The sequence below is a fragment of the Schistocerca cancellata genome, chromosome 1 (genome assembly GCF_023864275.1).
Source record: "Schistocerca cancellata isolate TAMUIC-IGC-003103 chromosome 1, iqSchCanc2.1, whole genome shotgun sequence".
Classification (NCBI taxonomy): Eukaryota; Metazoa; Arthropoda; class Insecta; order Orthoptera; family Acrididae; genus Schistocerca; species Schistocerca cancellata.
The window spans coordinates 611615950-611626505 of NC_064626.1; the positions used below are offsets into that span (position 1 = coordinate 611615950).

The following is a 10556-nucleotide window of genomic DNA, read 5'->3' on the forward strand; positions in this document are numbered from 1 at the left end:
TTTCTTCCTTCCCCCCCCCCCCTTTTCTTCTTTCTTGTTCCTTTCTCTAGGCCTTTTTGACCTTCATAAGACACTGAGGATTTCTTTCCTTGGATTTCGTGCACCAGGCCCTTCATTGGTGTGCAGCTTTGTTGACTTGCCTGTTCCACATTGTAGGAACTGATGACCTCTTACTTTCGTCCCTTTAACCATTAAACCAACCAACCATTAAAACCACTAATGGTACCTGCATTTTGACAGCTGTCACACTTACCACATCAAAAAATTACTCCCATCCAGCCTGCCCATCCACAGATGGCATACCTGCAATAACGAGAATTCCCTTTCCCAGTATGCTGAAGGTCACACGAGGGTCTTGACAGATAAGCAGTCCCACTCCCTCTCCCCCAGGAAACCTAGTCTGCAAACAGATTTCCTGTACCTTATCCTTACATATCTTTAATCCTCCAACCACCAGCAAGAATCAGCTACAATGCAATAAAAGAGTGCCCACTCCTTCTCATCAGACAGTCGCCCACTATCGCCCTGTATTGGAGCAACTGAAACATCTCTTGCACCAGGGCTTTGATTACCCATCATCATGCCATCAGAGGCAGGGCCACCTCAGTAGGTATGTCATATACCAACTCTGCTGCAGTCACTGCACAGCTGTTTATGTCAGCATGACAACCAGCCAGCTGTACACTAGAATGAATGGCAACCACCAAACAGAGGCCAGAAACAAAGTTGACCACCCAGTGCGACAAGAAGCAGCGGAGCAGAATTTGCTTATGTTCAATGAGTGCTTGGCAATTCATGCCATCTTGATCCTACCCTTCAGCACTAGCCTCTCGAAATTATGTAGATGGGAGTTATCCTTACAACACACACTTTGCTCCAGTAATCTGCCTGGCTTCAATCTCTGCTGACCCACTGTCCCTACACCCTCTGTCTAATAGTTTCCACTCCCTCTGTCCCGTCACCTACTCCCAATCCACGCCTCCACGTCTTCTTCCTCGTGCCAGTATCTCACTGGCTGTGTATCACAAGCCTGGCCCTTGTCACCCCTCCCTTCTGCAACCCTAGCCAGCATACCTCCTGCCTCTCTCCGAGCCGGTAGCTCAGTGCTTTTGGCTACTTTGTGAGTGCACTCCTTTCCCATAAATCATTTCTTTGCATGAACTGTGTGCTTCATAGTTCCATCAACGTAGTATTTGGCTGTAGTGCACATGCTCGCATAGGAAACTGCAAGTGCAGACACAAGGGAGAGAAGACATTGTCCCTTAAGCAGTGTCAATACCAGTGCGCTGGTGGAAGGCAGGATTAGTTTTTTTACTCCATGTGTATTGCACTTAAAAACTGTGTACTATTTTCTTGAACGTAACCTGTAACCCTTACAGTAGTTTTTATTTTGAATGGTTCCAATAGAAAATTTGGGTTTTCAGTTGCGAAGTGTTTACTCTTTGGAGGTAATGTAATGTGGACAAATGATGGCTTTCGAAACATAAACAAAATGAAACAAAGAACCGAAAAGCACGGGAAGTCACAGGAGCAAGTTGATAATGTAATTTCACTATCACTTTTAGGAACCATAAGTATTAAGGAGAAAGCGAGGTATATAGACTTTCAATCAATGAGCATAAAGTAAAAAAGATCATGATGTATTGTCTGAAATAATAAGACTATTTTCTTTTGGGGAACTTTGAAATCTCTTACATAGACGTGATGAAAAAGGTAACTCAATAAATCCAGGGGTATTTAAGGGCTTAGCCACATTAAAATTAGATTCAGATTTGAAGTACCCAGTGGTGACGATGGGTGTTGATGTGTTGTTGATGGTACTGTAGATGAAGGGATTGGCGTCGTTGGTGTCATGAATGTTGACAGCTGACTGGGAATCTAAATTGGTCAGTAATGGTGAGGATACCACTCAAGGATAGGTGCGATGATAGAGCCACTCAATCGACTTGTGCTGAGGTCTTCACGCAGGGAGTTTTGAACGTCAGAAGTAATGACTGCTGATGTGTAAAGTGGTTTAGAGGTTGTGTTTGTGTCACAGTGATGTTGGTCATCACTGTCAAGTGGGGTGTGTCTGCATTCTCTTCATCTGTATCGGCGGAATCCCAGAGTACTCACGCTGGCATAAGTCTGTGGAGGGACACCATAGTCACTTTGCCTTTGATGATGATATCGAAGACCTACAGTCCTCACTCGACAACCCGGAATGGTCCCTTACAGAGGCTGTAATGATGAACAAATGGTGTCATCACGAAGCATTCCAACAACAATTTGTGAAGAAATGTTTTGCATGTAAAGTGTGCCATCAGGGGGTGGAATTTGTTAATTGTTAGTCTGTTTTTTCACTTACTGTACTAGACCTGTTAGGACAAAGACTGGAGGAAGGGTGACGGTTTCCCTGTGCAATATTTCTGGCAAAGAGGCCTGTAGGTCTTCCTTAAAAGCTGTGCAGATGTCACCTCCATTCAGCTGTTGTGTAGCATGTGAGTGTTGCCTGAAGAGTTCAGTGCCAGCATTCTACCAGCTCTTTACTTTGCACCTGGTATGCCATTGACCAGTTTCTTTTGACAGGGCGAGATCACTGATTCGATTATATGTCTTTAAACATTGTGAACATGTCTTTAGGAACTGTACTTACATTGGAACCAGTATCCCTGAGGGAGTGACATTGAGGATGACGTCCGATTCGGTATGTGCAAAGGCAGCTTGCCATCTGCTCGCAGGCCAATGCGCCTACTCCAGTCCATGCTTGAAGTTTGTGAACAAGAATGAAAGCCAGCAGTTGCACATGGTGTTAATGAATTGCGCATGGTACGAGTACAGCCATGTAACAGGGGCAACAGGGTCAGACGTGATAGAGTAGCGAGCTGCGGGAGTAGTACTCTGGGCAGACAGCCAGACCATGCCTAGGGTCGCGGTGGTGATGTCACTGTCAATTATTCTTGGTTCCGTTTGGAACAGCTCAGCCCATGTTGTGGATTGCAGTTCTCTGACATGCTGTGATAGTGTGGTGCCTCTGAAGTTTATGCAATACTGATGTTGTAGGACCATAAATAATCTATCTGCTATGTCAAACTTCCAGTCTAGAGGCTCTGCTTCATGAGGAAGCAGGGCTAGTTGCAGTTGCTGAGGAAGTATGAGTATTCAGAGTGTCCAAAGCATATTGTATGGCATGAGGTTTGTGTCTATCAAAGTTTGCAGTCAGGCCACAACTGTGATTGAGTTTTATCTTCCAACTGTTCATCATATATGGCCTTTCATGACTGTTTTTCTGAGGTATGTGGTAGTCATTGTAGTAAGGCAGATTTCGATGTAATGTATTTATTATGACATTGCTAATGATGATGGCGTATTCAACCAGGTATCAGATTAATGTGATAAATTTGATATCATCATCCAGTGTTCCCTGTGATGTGAAGACACATTCCAAGGGGTGTAAACCTATAGGGCAGATTGCTAATGGCGCAATGGAGGCAGTTTAGGTTTGTTAGAAAGTCACTGGAGGGCAGGCTTGATGTCCAGTAGTGATTTCCCATGAAACGTTTAAAGCAGAATGATTGTGGGAGTATCTTGTAGCACTCATAGTGTGGATGTAGAGCACATCCAACATCTGGCAGATGAGAATGCTGGTGACATACATTGTCTAATACGGCAGTGTGCATGACTTAAATTCAGAGTGCAGCTGGCGCAGTCGACACAATTGTCTTGGTATTGATTGTAATGCTTGACCATAGAGAATCAAGTCCCAGAAGCAACATGTGTGGTGCTGGATCTTGTGTGAAGTCTAACGATTTTAAATTGGGCAATGACGCTCATTGTTGTGTCGTGGCAGTTGCGAGAGCTTGGGGCTGCATCGTTTGCAAACATGAACATAACTCCGATTTCATAGCTGTTTATCAATTAAAGCACTCACTGCACTGATGGCCACATACAGAGGCAGAATCCAAGTGGTATCATCACATGGAGCAGTTGATGCATACAGCGCAGCACAAGATGCCTGCATTGTTAGCATAGTTTATGTGTACAGCATAGCAGAAGATGCCTGCGCTGTTAGAGCATGGTAGAACAAAGTGAATGAATTTCCGTTCCAATATGATTGTCGCAGTAGCCATGGGTCACCAATGTGATAGATCTCCACTACAGACACCGTTATGAGTTAACAAAACTTTGTTATGAGAAAGAATCATGCAACTCATCTACTCAATACAAAGCTGTGAACTTAACTGTCTTTCACTCTCTCTCACAGATACCACACATCAGGACTGCGTCTGTTTGGTCTGTGATATTGATGGCACTGTCGTAACCACAACTGTTTCGCACATAAAATAATAATGAGAAATGCTGCAAGTATTCTACAAAATGCAAGAACGTTTTTCTCTAACATTCTGGTTATTCCAATACTATTCTCAAAATCACTGCAGCGTGTCAGTTCTCTAGAAGTATACAGACATTGGCATTCCATGCCCATCTTCTACAAAGTGGAACTTCAATAGAGCTCAAGAAAATTAGCAACCTCGAAAGGAGTGCCTTACTGAAATTCAGTAAACTTCAAGTGCAGGTAAAATCAACACAGAAGCAAAAGCATTTTTAGGTGCCTGAATGATGATAATTATAGGTTTTGATTAGAGTTGTTTCATCATATTATGCCTCATGCTGAAATAACTTACAACCAAATGCAGTCACAAGAAATTAGTGTGTTTGAAGTTAATGAATACATAACAACTCTCAAAACTGGTACTTTTAAATTAAGAAACTTAAACTGCTAAGTGAATGTTTTGAAGACACCATTGAAGAATTTAAGGAAGTGTGCAATTGTATATGCATTGAAGTAATCAACAAATATTCTCCCACAAAACACGTAGTAGCTGCTAAATTCTCATATAAAAAATGCGGCACTACCTTTAAGAACGAAATCCTGCAAAATACACTCCTGGAAATGGAAAAAAGAACACATTGACACCGGTGTGTCAGACCCACCATACTTGCTCCGGACACTGCGAGAGGGCTGTACAAGCAATGATCACACGCACGGCACAGCGGACACACCAGGAACCGCGATGTTGGCCGTCGAATGGCGCTAGCTGCGCAGCATTTGTGCACCGCCGCCGTCAGTGTCAGCCAGTTTGCCGTGGCATACGGAGCTCCATCGCAGTCTTTAACACTGGTAGCATGCCGCGACAGCGTGGACGTGAACCGTATGTGCTGTTGACGGACTTTGAGCGAGGGCGTATAGTGGGCATGCGGGAGGCCGGGTGGACGTACCGCCGAATTGCTCAACACGTGGGGCGTGAGGTCTCCACAGTACATCGATGTTGTCGCCAGTGGTCGGCGGAAGGTGCACGTGCCCGTCGACCTGGGACCGGACCGCAGCGACGCACGGATGCACGCCAAGACCGTAGGATCATACGCAGTGCCGTAGGGGACCGCACCGCCACTTCCCAGCAAATTAGGGACACTGTTGCTCCTGGGGTATCGGCGAGGACCATTCGCAACCGTCTCCATGAAGCTGGGCTACGGTCCCGCACACTGTTAGGCCGTCTTCCGCTCACGCCTCAACATCGTGCAGCCCGCCTCCAGTGGTGTCGCGACTGGCGTGAATGGAGGGACGAATGGAGACGTGTCGTCTTCAGCGATGAGAGTCGCTTCTGCCTTGGTGCCAATGATGGTCGTATGCGTGTTTGGCGCCGTGCAGGTGAGCGCCACAATCAGGACTGCATACGACCGAGGCACACAGGGCCAACACCCGGCATCATGGTGTGGGGAGCGATCTCCTACACTGGCCGTACACCACTGGTGATCGTCGAGGGGACACTGAATAGTGCACGGTACATCCAAACCGTCATCGAACCCATCGTTCTACCATTCCTAGACCGGCAAGGGAACTTGCTGTTCCAACAGGACAATGCACGTCCGCATGTATCCCGTGCCACCCAACGTGCTCTAGAAGGTGTAAGTCAACTACCCTGGCCAGCAAGATCTCCGGATCTGTCCCCCATTGAGCATGTTTGGGACTGGATGAAGCGTCGTCTCACGCGGTCTGCACGTCCAGCACGAACGCTGATCCAACTGAGGCGCCAGGTGGAAATGGCATGGCAAGCCGTTCCACAGGACTACATCCAGCATCTCTACGATCGTCTCCATGGGAGAATAGCAGCCTGCATTGCTGCGAAAGGTGGATATACACTGTACTAGTGCCGACATTGTGCATGCTCTGTTGCCTGTGTCTATGTGCCTGTGGTTCTGTCAGTGTGATCATGTGATGTATCTGACCCCAGGAATGTGTCAATAAAGTTTCCCCTTCCTGGGACAATGAATTCACGGTGTTCTTATTTCAATTTCCAGGAGTGTAGATAGTGCTGACCACTCCATAATATTCCATTACTGACATAGAGCAGCTGGAAAGTAAACTGGACTTATACTTTTGCAGGTCTGATGTTCATGAATATTGCAAATTAACGGAACTGCTGAAACTTATTTTGAAAAATAGTCTAGATAATCTCCTTAGTGAAATTACGATACTCGCACCAATAAAAATCATATTGACAGTTCTCATGATTACATAAGAGGCAACATGGTGCTTTTCAACACCAAAAAGAATAAAAACTTTTCTAACTTTTCTAAGAAGCAGTATGAATTAGGAGAAACTAAATGCAGTTGCAGTGCTTTCAACAGAGAAAAATTTCCTCAGTTGTCATCCACAGATCAAGAAAAAAAATTACTGTTATTTTCGTCTACATTAAAAGAAGAATGGATATCACAGTGGCATGTCCTAAAAATTTTGGTAAGACATGCAATATGAAACTTATCACTTGTATATAAGTGTATATGTTGTGTATGTATGTACGTATAGGATAAAACTGGCATTTAACTGCACCCTCCTATAGTCATCCTTTACATATGTTTCTGTTCGTTTTTATTTTCCTCCCTTCCTTGGAGTATGACATATGCTTTCAACTTTGTACACATTTTCCCAAAAGCCATTGTATCTTTTATTGTGCAGCTTTTCTTTCAAGCCTTCCACTTCTTTGCTGCAAATTGTAAGTCCAAGGAACTGGGCTGCACAATGTTAAATGCAACGTTTCTCAGTGAAAGCAGTTTTTCAAAGAGACCCAAAATGGAGTTAAATTGGAAATCCCATAACATTGTGAGAAATCCATGTGCTTCATTAACAGCAGTTGTGACCCAGTTTGTTTTTTAATTTTCCAAAATTTACTTGTACAGATCTCCACTTCAACCCTCTGATTGGCCACAGTTTGTGTCAAATGTTTTGAAAAACTTCACCTTGTTCACACAAGTTGTGGAAGACTCTTCACAACTATATAAGTTTGATGGGCAAAAATGTTACAAAACCACTAATATCAGGAAAAAAGAAAACACCCTATACGCTCTCATGTACAATACTCCCAGTGATAAAACCAAATTCAATTTGTGGGCGTAACAGGCATAAATATAGCATTTGGACTTATTTCTCAAAATTTTGTTCACACAATATTCGAACGTCCTGCTATGATGGCAGCCCCATCATAATCAGCGTGACCAACTTATTTTTGTATACAAATTCTTAAAGACAGTCTATTAATCTGTCCCCGGTATATATATCTGCAAACAGTTCATGATTGCGAAAGATTTGACATCTGATGTTTCATCTAGTAAAAGAGCAACAAATGACGCTTCTTTGATCTTAGTTTTATCGCAGTGCGTAATACCATGTACGCTTCAGATTAAATCATTTTGAAAAAGATGATATCATGTAGTGAATACAAAGGCAGATCAGTTAGATCTCAATTTTTCGCCAAATTCAGCTAACAAAATGAATTACCTCCACATAATTTCCTTGACAGTTGGAGTAGCAGTTCCCCATGTTCTCGAAATGACAATTCCTGCTGTCCTAATAATCAGATGGATTCTGTCAATCCCGTCAGAATTTCGTCATTCTGTTCCACTGCTCCAATCTGCTTCTCAATGCTTACACGTTTCTGTTAATCTAACTGCAAATCAATCATACTTTTACCAAATGGACGCAGGTCTATTCGTGTATGGATGTGAGATTCAGAGTTTTCGTGCCTCGAAATTACAATGTGCAGATTATTAAGGTCCAAATAAGGACGATCTTTGCTGTTCCAAGGCGATTTGTCCTTTCTGAGCAACAATCAGAAGAATTTACATAATGTGTCACTACTGCATAACCAGACTGTTTTGTTGCAAATATCAGGATTAAATGCTGGTACGAAATTTCTGGTTTTGTTCTCTGTTTCTGTTCTCTGTCTTGAAATTGCTGAGACAGGGGGTAGACGACCATTCTGAAGAAGTTCCAGCTTTCCACTGAATGGCCTTGAGTGGGAAAATTTATTAAAAAAGTAGTTATTGTAACATCACTATCAAAATCACTCATTTTGCGAAACTGACAACTAAAATACTTTTCAGACACATTAAACATGATGCAGTCATCTATCACTTACGAATACAATCTGAATTCAGGATATCAGAGGATAAAACGTGCTGATGCAGTTCTGCTATTGCACCATGCGTGTGTCTATCCAGGCACATTTCATTAGAGCTTGGTGTGACATCAGAAACAACCAAATGGGAGTCGAGACTACCACAATGCCTTGCTTATCCATATTAAGAACTGCTACAGGGAAGTGGCTATGCAGGAGCACCAACTCTCATGCAGCAAAAAATTAGCTGTTTGCTCAATGAAAAGAAAATACAGACTGTCAAACAGCTATTATAGTGTGATTTAATTACTGCAGATGGCCTTCTAAAGAATATCTGTGATTTAACGACTCATATATTCAATAAAGCATGCCATGTGTGCATCACATTCATGGAAAATAGGCACTAGGATTTCATTTTTAAATTAGTAGATCAAACTTGAACTGTAACAGTTTAGATTAAAGTAAGTAAAAAATTGATTTTGCTCTTTTAGGATTTTTATCAATTTCTTGAGCAAATTTTCTTTTTGCAAATGTTTGTTTCTTTGTACATAATTTTAAAATGAAGGCTAAACATTTCCTGAACCAGCACCCCAATAAATTTAGCTATAAACTATCACTGTGTGTATTTGTACAAAGTCGCATTGACAGCTGACCCTTTCTTCTGGGCAGTTCATCTTCTTTGTCAGGCAATGTACCTTAATTTTATGACTATACATAGAGAAATGGTTAACAAATCAGATATACACTTTACTAATGGCTGTACAGTGTATGAAGAAAATCCTTGAAGAGAATGATGTATTGTGTAGCACAGAAATATGATTACTTCATCAATAATTATGATATGTTCAGTCCTCAAGTTTTACAATATGGAATACCCACACGATAAATTCTTTGTGTGAATCGTAGGGTTTTTCTTTTTGTTTGAGCGACTTTTAACATCAAAATTTCAAGTTGTTAACATCATGTTTTCGGTTCATAGAATATCGTATAATTATGTCATTGATTGACGGGAAATACGTATAAGATCTACAACTGTGTCTTCACGATGTATCTCCAATCACTTTCACTACTGTGTGCTACCGTTATCACTGGTGCCAACCTTTCAGCATTAGGGAATCGATAACTGCTTCATAGTTATCGTTCATTTCGATAAGTGATCGTACAGATCCACATTCTACAATATTGAATCCGTTTTTGGGTGTCTGTCCTGGACTTTTTGTTGCAGGTGGCTAATCTAATGGCTTCCAGAAGCAAGAAAAAACTCGTTTTCAATATTTTGCATAACTATTGACTGAATTTCAAAATTAAACATGCTATCATAATCCTCTCTTTAAGAGTAAGTTGGGTTTAACATGATAAATATTACAGTTAGAAATTAAGTCTCTGTCTTGGAACTGATGGCACTCAAATATTCCAACTTTGTTCATCCATTACTCGAAAATGATAACACTTAGCAACTACCAGCAAACTTCACCTACACCCTCATATCTTTAGGAAACGCTGGCAGTCCTCAAAAAATTATGGAAGGAAAAAAGTTTATCGCTTACTACATTTTCACTGTTTGTGTGGTCAAACTTCAGCATATACCATGACATTATTTTACTTCTTTATCATTAATGCTATTCACAACACACTTTGCAGACGGTATCTACGTATATCGCTAAATGCATCTGAAAAAATATATCATTGTATAGCACTTAGTTCAAGGGGTATGACATCATAGACACTTAGACGTCCAAAAACTAGCTTCTGATTACATTGGAGTGCATTAAAACTTCATCAGGCCTGACGTTTTAATTTATCACTTCTTCAGTACTAATGCCATTTGCAACTTACTCTGCGTATACAGATATCACTGAATGCACCTACAACACAATATCACTATACAGCAAACAGTTCAGGAGATATGATGTCAGAAATAATGAGATGCGTCAAAACCATGCTTCTGCTTAAAATATAGCGCAAATTACCTATCCTGTAATCATCTAGTATTTCATAATGTAAGCAGTCAGTGACACCCAACAAACTTTAAGCGTAATTCCTGTTTATCACTTACATAATTATCGTGAAGAATAATGGAATTAGAGCGCAATTATGATTGGGAAGAATCTGTGGCTGGCC

The 10556-nt window shown here is 41.8% G+C and overlaps 1 pseudogene; it reads left to right on the forward strand.

Moving 5' to 3' along the window:
* Window positions 1-6770, forward strand: part of LOC126089919 (uncharacterized) — a 47670-nt pseudogene extending 40900 nt beyond the window's left edge.
* The last annotated feature ends 3786 nt before the right edge of the window (window positions 6771-10556 follow it).